At 39.4% G+C, this 13,211-nt stretch overlaps 1 pseudogene; it reads left to right on the forward strand.

Annotated features, from left to right (window-relative positions):
• LOC103757560 overlaps window positions 1–13,211 on the forward strand; it is a 116,729-nt pseudogene that overhangs the window by 1,374 nt on the left and 102,144 nt on the right.

Below are 13,211 nucleotides of genomic sequence, written 5' to 3' on the forward strand. Positions count from 1 at the left end.
TCATGCAGCAGCCAGTGGCAAGTTCACCATAGCGGACCGTGGGGGTCCACCGACCAGCAGGAGGGAGAGCGGCACAATCCCATATGAAATGTCGCAGGTGAGCAGTGTGCCTGAAGATATGTGGAAACACAGTGGGGGAAGGATAAGGTCAGGGTGGATAGTGGGTTCTTTTAGAATAATGGGGGTCCCCACCAGGCTGGGGCCATGAAAGGCACCCCCGCCTGGATGGGTACTGGGGTCAGAATGATTGCTTTGTTTGTTTTGTCTGTCTGTTTTTGGTTCTCCTGTGGCTACTGCCCAGGTTCAGTATGTTCTGGATATACTTGCTTTGCTCTGTTACATCCTGAAATGGTGGACAGGACAGAACACCAACTAATAGACTAATAAAATGCAGCCAACCTAATTTATCTAATATTTCTGACAAGTTGCTGCTAGTGTTTGTGTACTTGAATTTCTGAAAACTTCCAAAAATTTTCAGCAATTCTCAGCTGAGCGATGTGATCACTGTCGTTACCTCAATTTTTTGATAAATTCTTTAACTGACAGAACATAACAGAGCTACCATGGAGTATTTCTGCTGTCAGTTTAGTTCTCTTATGTTCTCAGCATGCATACAACTAAAACCATAACACTGTAGATTTAGTGTACCTTTGAGATGTAACTAGAAATAGCAAATAAGGGTGAATTTGTCTAGAAACATAAAAATGCATAGTATGTTTTCTGATGCAATAATACTTTGAATCAATAACAGATAATAGTTGTAGTAGTGAAATTTAGAAACAACTTGAGTGTGTTTCAGTTAGAAGCTAAAAGTGTACGGGCATTACTTTCTTATGTTCTTTTAACTCAAATAGGTAGAAGTTTCTACCTCACTCATAGAACAAGTTATTATCAGAAAAGCATTTTACACATCAAATGAACCTTTTAAATAAAAAAAAAAGGGAAAAGAGACTATGTATGCGCATAAACAGATGCTAACTCAGAATAGATCTCATTTAAGTTTGTTTGTTAGGCCTTATAATAATTCCTCTTTAAACCACATACAATTGTTAAATGTGACTACCAAAATTGACAAACTGGAAAGTACAGAGCCAATAACTTCTTGGTATGTAAAATGTGTAATTAAAGTGTGGAAGTATAATGGAAATTCTGGTTCTGTGTGAGTGAAGAATGGCTGAAGTGACCACCAATGAATGACTGGAAATAGATTGAATGAGAGAGAGAGACTATATAGATATGTATGTGTGTAAACTTAAAAATACTTTATATTAGAGTGTTAAGATTTTAAGAAAGTGTGTTACATGAATCAGTCAGACCATAGCGAGTCCTTATTCTAGATAGATAAACTCTCTAACTTTTTTCTTGGTGAAATGTTGTTATTCATCCTTATTACAGGATGCTGTATGTCTTCTTAACTTTAAATCAAGAGTTGTCAATACTGATGCCTTGCTTGATCAGCCTGTTGCAAAGGGCCCTGCAATAGACCGTCAAGGTAATCTTTGTGGTATAAACACAAAAAAGGGAAATTGTCGGGGTTAACAACAGGTCTGTCAAAAGGAAGAAAGAGGGTGGAAGACAGGAAGTAGAAAAACAGACTTTCTGGACTTTCTGCAAGTCACCATGACTCTGCTTTAGCCAGATCATCATGACTTGGCAAAAGCTGTTCAGCATGACTCTGCTATTTGGCAGCCAATCCTAAAGTATGTGTGCATATTAGCACCAATAGTAGGTTGACATGTGTATGGCCTGATGTATGTTTACATGAAGGCACCAAATAGTAAGTTGACGTGTGTTGTGTGAAAAGTATAAATATCTGCAACCTGTTGCAATAAAAATCTTCCAGCCTTTTTGCTATCCTGTCTCTACTTTGGAAGAAGATTCTATGTCGCTTTGGCCATCTCAACAGCGACAGGGAAGAATAAGGAGACAGCAAGTCCTTGTTGCTTGCTGAGGTCTGATGCCTTTCCTCAGACTCTTGACTCTCATGTGGGCAGTGGTAAGGATTTGGACACAAGACCTGCATGCTTTTATGGTGTGACAGGGAACCTAATTTGTTCCCATATGTGAGGTTTCCTGTCATGATCCTGCTCCATTATCTGATCCGGGCTGGTAGGAAAGGGGGTTCTGCCACTCTGCTTGCCTTGGAATGAAGCCATTGCTAACCAAACATCTCCCTTTGTGGATGCAGGTGAATCCAGGAAGTACATGAAAAATTCATTCTGACGTAAATTAAACACAATTTGTTCGAAGTTCCACACCATCCTCTAGACTGGAGAAAATGTGCGTGTGTGGGTAATTCTGAGCCCAGCTTGGTATAAGCAATTGGAAGCATATAGTGACAGCACTTCTGTCAAAGTTTTACTTAGAAGTAAGAAATCACAGCAAAAATTGCCTGGGAACCTCAATTCACATCCAGATTTGCACCTAAATTTTGTGTCTGTTTTTTTTGCCCTCCTATGTTCCTTATGGTGAGCCCAGTAAAACAAAACAAACAATAAATTCTGGCTTTCTGGAACATCTATTATTAGAATCACATGCCTTTCTTACATTTTAAAATATTTTCCTCTACCAACTCTCATGTGGACTGAGACGGAAGAAGACTTTTCTGAGTTCATTATAAATCTAATGGGAAAACAGCAACTCAGTACACTCAGTCACCATCAGACGAAACAAAGTGTGATGGCAATACATGAAAGAATAAAACAGAAAACATATTCTGACATTCAGAGAGAAAACAGCAAAAGCTATGTATTACCTTTTCTATGTTGTGAAAGGTCAAATTCCAGAGTGATTACAAACCAGAGATTGGTGTTACTTGAATAAAACCAAGAGGAGAGGGTGACCCTGTGTCTTCGTAACCTGCAAACTGAAGACTCTGAAGAATCAAGGAAAACAAAGAGTGTGATTTGTGGTGGTTTGAAACTCCCAAGAATCTAATTTTTAAGTTCAAGTCCCCCTCCCACAGTTTTCCCCTGTGAGAGGGTTTAGTGATGGTATGGACTTGATATCTTTTTCACCTCATGTGGAGAGTTTTCAGACAAAACGCAATCATTCATTATTGGGGGAAGGGGAAAATATTTACAAAGGTTTATTTACACCCACATATATATTTACATTAAATTAAATTTCTCTTTCTCTTCAATAAAAGTCCAAGAAGAAAAGAGAAAAGTCTTTCTGTCACTTCTCAGGCCACAGTTCCTTCATTTCAGTTTTCTTGTGGCACTGGTTAGTGTCCTCCATTTTCCTGAAGCAGCAGCTTTAAGTATGGCAATCAGGATTTTGGTTCTTCGTGGAAATTCCAGCCCTGAGCCTGAGCCTTCAGGGGATTTCCTTGTAGATCTTCACTCCTCTTGGGTTAGAACATTGAAGGCAGCTTTCAGTTCAGTCTTACCAAAGCTCTTTTGATCTGTCTCAACTTGACAGCTTGATAGAAGCAGCAGCAGCAACAGCAGAGGGCACGACTACCTCCTCCGCATTCCGTCCTGGCTCAGCTTTCAGGACAAGTCTGGGTTTTTCAGCCTCTTTCTCTCTCTCTCTAGCTACTGCTGCATTTCGGGACTCCCTAAGGGTTTGGAAGTCCACCCCTCCTCTTCAGGAAGTCTCTGGGGTTTGGGAAAGTAATACAGTCTTACCCCAAACCAGCTCTGTTGAGTTTTCCTCTGTTTTGTTGCCAGCTCTCCCTCCTGCAGGAACATCTCTGTGTCTTTCAGCCGGCTTCACGTTATCTCACTGCTACTGGCTATCTTTTGGCTTTTAGCCATCACTGTCTCTGTTCAGGACTGCTCTGCTGCCGCTTTCAATGTCTTCTGCTGCTGCTGACAGTAAGAAAACTTTTCCAGCTCTTGATTACGGGACCCGCTCCAGCTTTGACACTATACTGGGTCTCCCGTAGCCTCAGCTGAGGGCTGGGGGCCCTTGGCCCCCAGAGGGGCTCACTGGCCCCCTGCCTCCTCATGGCTCAGATCATGGCTACCTACCTTCTAAACTATCTTCACACCCTTCTCCTCCGTTTCTGTGGGTATGTAATTTCCGTAGGGCGCACAGGGACTATTGATTGGTCCAGTATTATCAGTGGGGCAAACCATTACTACCTCAGAGAAAAGGTTTTTCAAACCACCACAGTGATTGAGCTGCTTTTCCCAGGTCAACTGGCAAAGCTTACTGAGGTCATGGTGCTTTAGGAAGTTTTCTGACAGAATTTGCTGTAAGCTTTTAAGGGCAGATGCTTTGGTTACATTCAGTAACTTCTAACCACTGGTGTGCCAGTTTACTCAGATTTCATGCTGAGGTAAAAAGACAATAGAGGCATTTAGAGTCTATTGAAATAAATGCCCTACACACGCTTGACTTGAGTGGAAAAGCTGGACTGTGAGTTTACAGCACATCTTTTCATGCAAGTTAGAGCTTCGTGTGTTCTTTCAACCTGATTCTTAAACCAGGAGTTCCAGACAAAATGAGACTGAAAAAATATTATACAGCTTGTTTCTCTTGTTTCAGAGTCTCTGTATCTTTGATGAAATTATAAGTTAATATACAGGTTTATCCCCTCTGTTTTCTTACCTGTCTGGATATAGACACGAACAAAGTCATACTGTTCCTTTCAGATACGTTTTTGTAAATCTTTTCTAGTTTTATCTTTCTTTGTGCTTTTTTTCTGGACTTAAGGAGGAGGGTTTAAATACGCCTTTCACAAGAAAAACTTTCCTTCTGCCATTCCACATGATTTTCATGAAGCTACCGAATGAGATGTGAGATTGTTAGCCAGAAGAGTCAGGCAGAGATGTGTTTCTAGAAATGCATTAGGAATGGGAACATATATTTTCATGTGGCTAATATGTCAAGAGTTGGGACAGCCAGAGGCCACTGGCCTGAACAAATGAGCAGTGACTCATGGATGTTCACTGACATTTGTCATAACGTGAACAGAACTTCTGAGGAATCCTTATGGTAAAAAATCATCCAGTTTAAAGAAAATGAAGATGAAACTAACACCTGCTGTAACCCATGCCACTGGGTAAAAGCAGTCCTATAAATACATGCTGCAATGCTATGACAGGAATAAAAAAAAATATACTCACAAGAAAAACGTGTCTTACTGCTCATGTCAACACAGGCAACAGAGATAACTTCTGAAATCATAGCAGAAAAGGAATTTCTCATCACTTCTACTTCACTTGTAATTTCTCAGAGTCTTATAATACTTGCCTGTGATAGTATTAGGATGTTGTAATGATTGATCGGTTAAGATTAATAAATACTCAGATCTTAGGGTGGAGAGCACCTATAATCCTGAAACCCAGTAAACTCACCAGCAGAACCAGGGTTCAGTTGTTCTAGTTTTCTGTCCCTCTGATTCCTAGCAGGTATTTGTTTCATAATTTTGATAACACAGATTGTCTGTTTCTTGCTTTTGTTGCAGGTGTCAGGCTGTGAAAGCTGTGTATTTTGGCTCAGGAAACAGACAAAGCTTTGCTAGAAAGCCTTTCTGAGTAGGTCAAGTCTCTCAGTATAGATACAGTGGCTGCCTTTTTAAATACTTTGAAGAAAAGCTGCAGGATTTACTTATTCTCTGAGAATTTTTTAATATCTGAATCTCTTCCTCAGGGGGAAGAGATTGAGAGCTCTGAAAATCAAGAATTTTCTGAAGCTTATTCAGGTTGTTTTCATTGAACAGAAAAGGGTATGAAAAATAGCCTAACTTATGAGGTTTTCAGTGTTGGGTCTTTTTGCTACTGAGAAAAACTTTCAGTTGTGGATTTCCAGAGCTTTCTGGTTTTGCTTTTTTCAAGAAGCCTCTAGACTTTCTGTTTTCTGAGGCCTGAAAATTCAGGAAAAGGTTTCTATTTTTTTCCTCTTATATTTCACCAAGCCAAAAGTACTTTCTGTTTGGTTTGTATTTCAGATACGGCTAACATGAGAAGCGTTCTCATTTGAGATGTTCTGAAATCCATTTTTCATAAATAAGTCCATCTTGAGCTGGCAGGCCCAGAAACCCATAGATAACTTGGAGTGGGACAAGAGAAGTCAACATGAAACCGTGAGCCTTTCTGCTTTCATTTACATCCCTTCATTGTGCATCCAGGGATATCACCTCCATGTTTTCCATACCGCATCAGACTGGTTAAAACAGAGATCATAGAATCATAAAATATGCTGAGTTGGAAGGGACCTACCAGGATCATTGAAAAGATAAAGCCTTACTCTTTGTAAAGATAAAATCTTACATGACTGAAGTTGACTGGTAGGAGACAGGGCATTTTTCTACTCATCTTGTACTCCTCTCTCCTTTCTTATGGTTCTTATGGGTGCAGTATTAAAGAATTCAATAGTTTGTAGGTAGGCAGGCAGCTGGGAAGCTGAGGAGATGTACTAGGCAGCCTTGGGTATAGGTTCTCCTGACCTCCTGAAGCTGTCCCACTGTATTTGGATGGTGCGAGTTTTTTGAAGATTCTGTTTTGTTCTCGCGTGCAGTGCCCTGGAACAGTGGGTTGTTGCCCCATGCCCCAGGTCCATGGAAAGGAATTTCTGGTACTTAATACCATTGCACTGTCTAAACGGGCAGGTAATTAGAAACAATAACTGCAAGAGGGGACAACGAACATGTTCACTTCAGGCAGGTTTTGTTGTGAATGCCAGAAATTCAAGAGCAACTTATCCAGCAACAGCTTGTGCAGGCACCTGCTGCTCTAAAGGCCTCTGACATCTTTTGTAGATTTCTAGAGTTTGAAAACATCCCATCATAATGTATCTTTTCTTCTCTGCCTTAGGATATGACCTTTTTGGTTGGTGTGGTCCCTGATAATGGCATCAATCCTGCCATCTTCAGAACAGCTGTTTTGATGAACATAAATGAAATGTAGTCTCTTAGAATTCTTGATTTTGTCTATGTGCATGTTTTGTTAAGAGGAGGAAAAAATGAATTAAAAAATCTGAGGATATAGTATCTGAATGTCTTGTACAGTGATTATATGATTAAAATTCTCTCAGAATATCTGTCTGCATTTTTTACTTGCACAATGCAGCCTTAATGGCTGGTAACTGCTGAATTTTGTCACAGATGAAAAGAACACAAGAAGTGCAAATCTTGTTAACATGAGCCAAGCCTGCCATTTATCTGATATTTTCAGCACACTGAATATGAATGGCAGTTTTACTGCCATTATGGAACTTATTTTAGACGTATCAAGTGCCAATTTTCTTTCAGATCATAAAGAAAAATGAAAGAACGGGAATTTTGTTGTTTTGTTGATAAAGCTTGTCCTAGGTCATCATAAAAAGGAACTGCAACAAAACAAGGCTGCTTGGTGCACACAGTGCAGTAAATAGCAGTTCTGTCACAAGTGACAGAACTAGAACTAAATTCCTGCTGATCCTTCTCATCTACACACCAAAGTGTAATTGGATCAAAATGATGGGAGACACAGGGAAGTATAGACACACACTTTTGTGACAAACTAATGAGTCTGGGGGCTGTGCTGAAATGAAGAGGGCTGCAAGGAGACAGGAATGGACAGAAGACTTCCCAGGCAGATGCAGGATAGAGACTAAGTATCTTTATGTTCCTATAATGAATGAATGTGATCACTGTGTAAAGATCACTGATTTCTAATTTTTCCTGGATTGGACATTTTTTTATCTTTTTGTCCTGCACTTTGTGCAACAAACAGAGGCTGCAGGATGAGTGTTTGGTTACCTGTCTCTGAAAGTGACAATATCAACATACATGATGTACTCCAGAGAGTTCCCTTCTCTTGCTGACTTTAGTGATGAAAGATCAGGGCATTATTACTCAGGTGTTTTGGATTTTTTAATCCTGGTCGTAGGAGAATTGCTAGGAGAAATTACAAGCCAGAGAGTGCTTCACATACGAAAATCATATAGGTAACACCGGTGTACATTACAAACTCAGAAGGAAGGACTTATGGACAAGAGGTGGAAAGGTACCAGCTGAACTCAATGCAGTAGCAACAAAAACTACAGGTTGGTACTGACAGAAGCAGTAAGATTTTGCAGAGGTAGGAGGAGGGGAGATGTCCCATAAAGACTGAAATTCCTGCTCCTGAAGACCTGAAGTTTTCTGTTGAGCTTTCCTTTTGTGTCCCAGGTGAGAAGAATATTTCAGTTTTCTGAATTCAACAGCAGAAAAAAATAGGAGTTGAGCCTACAGAAACCACAAACAACCAAATAAACCAAAATCACTCCAGAGAGCAAAACAATAATGGCAGTACCTGATAATTTTCTTACTCTAAAACTCCTTGCAGACATCCATGGGCTGTGGCTGAAGCCTTCAGATTGTTCCATGAGGAATCAGGTCTAATCTAAAGCTTTTTCCCAATGGGGTGCCTGGTTTGCTGAGCATAAGAGAAACAGAAGATGTGATGTATTGATTCCTGACACAGTGCTGTGAGACATTGACATAAACTGAATAGTGGAACATGATATAGACTTATGGCCTGTGAACCTTTTTCCTGCCTTGTACTGGGAAGATGTTGCAAATGATATCCTGAGGGTCAATTGTAGCAGAGAGATAATGTCTCATTTAATGACTTAAATGATAAAATGGAAATATTGTGCTAATCCAGATGGTGTGGAGCTGGCAAGGGATGAGAGCATGATGGGTAATGGGTTTAAAATTAAATATGATTTTGATAAATTGGGGAAAGTGTATGGTATTAGCAAGATGAAATCCAGTAAGCGCAATGTACTATTTTTAAGTTAAATTTAAAAAAATTGAACAAAGGAAAGTTGGATATCAGAGATGCAGTAGACCATAGGCTGAGTCTGCATCAGCTTTGTTGTTGGGAAGAGGGCGGAGGGGAATGTACTTTTAATTAAAACATCTATTTAAAAGGAAGATTAAATGTTGGACGTGGATGGTAATGATACCCCACTCCTGGGCACCGGGGAGGCCAGGGCTGGGGCACTGTGTCCCAGTGTAAGCTGAGGACTGCAGAAATGTTGGTTGCAAACTGGAGAGAATGCAGGAGGGAACACCACAAATGAGGACAGATTTATGGAACAGGACCTGTGAGGGAAGGTTGAATGAATTAGCTCTGTTCACCTTAGCAATATAACACTGATGGGAGATGAACAGTAGCTGCTTTCTAGAACTAAAATACTTTCAATAAGGGATGGCAATAAACCATTCTGCTTGACGTCAACTTGGGGAAAGTTAAAAGTAGCTTCCAGCTAAGGAGAATAAAAAAGATCTGGTGAGACATTGGGTAAAACTTTTTACGCTAAAGAGAGATGGTCAATAAAAGAAGCTACCTTGGGAAGTTAAAGAATATTTTTTCTAAATACTTTAGGAAGAAATAAGAGTACTATCTCATAGATATTTAAACAGAGGCAATTTAGAATGCACCAAATTATTCCTAGGAGAGAGGGAGGAGGTACTACCCTGAAATAGTAATTCTCCTCTGCATATTCCTAGAGATCAGGAAAGTAAAAGCTGAGTGTACAGATCCATAGCCTCTGTCCTTCTAAAAGTAATGAATGTGAAGAAATCTTCTAGCTTTTCTGGAGACAGAGTGTATCAGTAACATGTTTAGGAATATTTTGCTGTATTTAGTGGGTATTCAGGGAGCCAGAAACAGACAGAAGAGGTGTTCAGAAAAAGTAATAATGTAATGAAAATGTAGACAGATAAAGATGATAGATACAGCTTTAGAATTCAATTCATTTTTTTCATTAGTAAATTGGAAATGTTTACAGTGAGAGGGCAAGAGAGCCTGTGAACAGCAGGTTGTATCCATCACATTCTTTATGTTCCTGCTTTTCTTCAACAATGGCCAGTCAAAACAATATATATTTAATATTTTGGCAGCTGTGCTGTTCATAAACTCTGTCCTGCATTATCTGTAGTGTTTTCACACAGAAAAATTTATACTTTTCCGTTATAGTAGTTTATGAGTAGTTTACAAGTCTGGTTTAAAAGATCACAATTAATACATAGATTTGAAAACCCTGAAAGATGTTCTTGGCTTGGGGCAAAGGGTTGTAATTGGATGATTTCTCTGAAATTCCTTCCAGCCCTACTTTTTCACTGATTCTGTGTTTATCTTTTCATGACTCAATGTGATAGTTTTGACCCTAGGCCTTCCTGGAGACCAGCTTGTAACCAGAAAGGAACTAGGGTAGTGACCAAGGAAGTATTCCATGCTATTCCTTTACGTAACCTGGAGTATAAATAAGGCGTAGATAAGAGAGCTCGCTCTCTTCTCTTCCGGCGAGGTTCGAGAACGGTAGATCCCTACTTGGTCTGGCTTATCTGAAGTTGAGGCCTGCAGTGACTGCTGTTGTCTGCCACACGTGAGGGGAGAGTGCTGGGCCGCGTCCAGCCGTCCTGCTTCTCTTGAGGGAAGTGGTGAGATTTTGCCAGTTCTTTATTTTGCTGGTTACTGGATTTTTAGATTGTGCATACCTGTTTTGTTTCTGCCCCTTTGCATCCTTTTTTTTTGTCCTTTTTCCCTTCTCCCTTCCCCTCTTCCCTTTTAGGAAGCTATTTGGGGTTTCTGGGGTTATATGTATACAGTACTCTCAGAATATTCCTAAAAATGGAGTTTACAGTACAGATCGACTGACATTTTCATGTACAACATGATGAGATTTTAGGCCTAAATAGAGAAGAACACAGGGAAAATGTTACTTTTCTTCTGTTTGTAATTTCCTTGTGGAAAAAAAATGCAGACAAAACAAGGATGTAAGGTTCTCTCACAGAAGAGAGTAGAAGCATCTTTTTCAAGGTTCATACTACTCCATTATAGGGGGAGAGGAAATGATGATCTCCCGTAAAATACTTTAGGACACATAAGGGTCTGGGGAGGCTCATTCTGTTTTCATTGAGTGTTTTAGCGGTTTTTAATTTTTTTTTTTTTCAATTTTTAACTGACTGTTAATCAGAAGGAGTAAACAACATGAACTGCAGGGCTTCTCTTTTAGTAGAAAAAATTTGATTCAACTAGTTATCAATTTTCAGACCGTGTATATCTTTAAATGTGCAATTGTTCCATTCTCCTAATTTACTTGGTAGTGACAGTGAAGAGACAAGATTTCAGGAGTGGTTTCTGCTCTGCTTTTTTATCATCTGACTTTCCTGTATGGAATTTCCAGGTCATAGCTCTGATTTTACAAGAACTCTAGAGTTATACCACAATGACAGAGGAGCATTTGATCTTCTATTAGTTAAAACTAGACCTTTGCTACTTTTATCTTCCTCTAAAGGCAGATTTAAAAGACTTTCTTCTGTTTTGTTAGAGAGGGAATACTGTGTGAAAAAGAGGAATTTTATCTCTTGGAGAAAAAAAAAAAGATCTTTTGTCCCTGTGTTCCTTTTCCTACACTTCCAGGTGGGGGGAGCTCTTGTATCTTTAGACCTTCCTATACATCAGCAAATGAACTTTGTGATGACAAATATACAAGATCTTGGCACACAGTCTGGGGGAGAACCTGGAATCAAACTAGGAAGGTGATAATATCTAGAGATATTGAAATGATCTCACAGGTCTCTACACCTTTTCCCTACCCAGAGATCTTCTATGGCCTCAGAGAAGGGCGTAAACCATCATGGAAGGCTTTTGAAGGACCTTTTCATGTGGATGGTCCCACTAGCATAGGGAGCTATGTGGAAAGATGAGAATTCAATTTATATACTATTAGTAATTACAATTCCCTTCTTTTATTTTGCAGAGAAGCTTTTGAATCCTTTCAGGTCCTAGGATCATCAAATTTTTATTGAAATACACAAGCAACAATTGGTGTGGTGCTGCAAAGATGTTTCTGATTTCTAACCAAAGAAAAAATGGATCTAAATTTTTAAAATTATTTTTCCAATGATTGTCCAACTTGCTTATGTTATCAGGAATATACGGATTTGTTATTTTACAGTAACTTTGTGGATCGCTGTTTGATGTTTTGCTCCTGTGGGTCTTACAGGTTTCCATGAATCGAGAAGCACTGGCTGTGGTTACAGCCCAACTGCAGGAAGGGTACATATCCATCATGAAGCCCAGAACGCAACTGTCTAGATGCATAGTAACAGATTTTCAGCTCTATCTGAGGGTATGTGTACCCAGCAGTCGCTCCTACAGTCCATAATCCTGAGCTGACACGTTGTAGTTGCCACTATCATGGTTTGCATGAGAGAAGCACTTGGTTTTTCTTTGTCCTCTGCTGTATTCTATGCCAAAACACAGCGTATTTCCTTATCTTCTTGAGTTACTGTCCTCAATTCCAATGAGGCTAGACCAAATGTAATTATATAATTAAGAGGACCAAACCCTTCTGTTTACAACAAATTCAAACATAGCTGTGTCCTCAAGATGGGCTCTTAGAAGGTAAAATAGAGTTCAAGATCAGGATTTATTAATTCCAGCCTTTGCTGTTATGACTCAGACTGAGGCAGTGGGTTATTGAGTAGCTGAGCAGCAGAGAAGCACATTTTCATAAATTATTCTATTTACAAGGTCATACAGACATACATTTATTACTTCAGCAAGGGACATTGTGGCATGAGATTCAAGGATGTTGAAAGTTGTATTTGAGGGAGAGACAAAAATGAAATGATAATGAATCTTCATTCTTTTCTGTAGCTCATCTACGGGTGGTTTGCAGTAGCATTTCATTTTTTTTTTTCTCCTGATAGCTTTTTAGCAGTTTTCCTCTGTTTTTCTTTGTTTTCGTGGTTTGTTTTGTTTTGTTGTGTTTTTTGTGTGGGTTTATTTTTAGTTGTTGTTTTATACTTAAAAGCCATGAAGCTTTAGTCAAAATTCTGGTTTTCCTAGTTCGTTGTTAAAGAAACAAAAATAATAAACAAAAGGTTTAACCTATCTCATCCATTGCTTCATGTCTTTAAGGAAAGCAAATGTTTTCCTGGACAGTTTTAATAAAACATTTCTTTGTTAGTTTAAATAGTGGGTAAGTGAGAGGGGTTTGAGTAACCTCAGTTCTAAAAATGAAACATTTCTCCAGTCCTCTTCTTCCTACATTGAAGTGTTCCCAGTTCCACACTCCAGCAACTGGGGGAGATACTTGGTCTTCATCTAGTGATCTTCAGCTGAGTCCTCTTATTCATGATCTGTTGCCCTTACCCTCAAGTGTTATGCTGCTCTAGCTTTTCAAAATGCCACTTATCTACCAGCTCACAGGAATGAGCTCTCATGACATAGCAGAGGTGTTGTAGATCCCTTTCTTCTGTCCAAGGAAGGACTAGA

This window comes from Manacus vitellinus, unplaced genomic scaffold, assembly GCF_001715985.3.
Source record: "Manacus vitellinus isolate BGI_N305 unplaced genomic scaffold, ASM171598v3 scaffold_23_pilon, whole genome shotgun sequence".
Taxonomy (NCBI): Eukaryota; Metazoa; Chordata; class Aves; order Passeriformes; family Pipridae; genus Manacus; species Manacus vitellinus.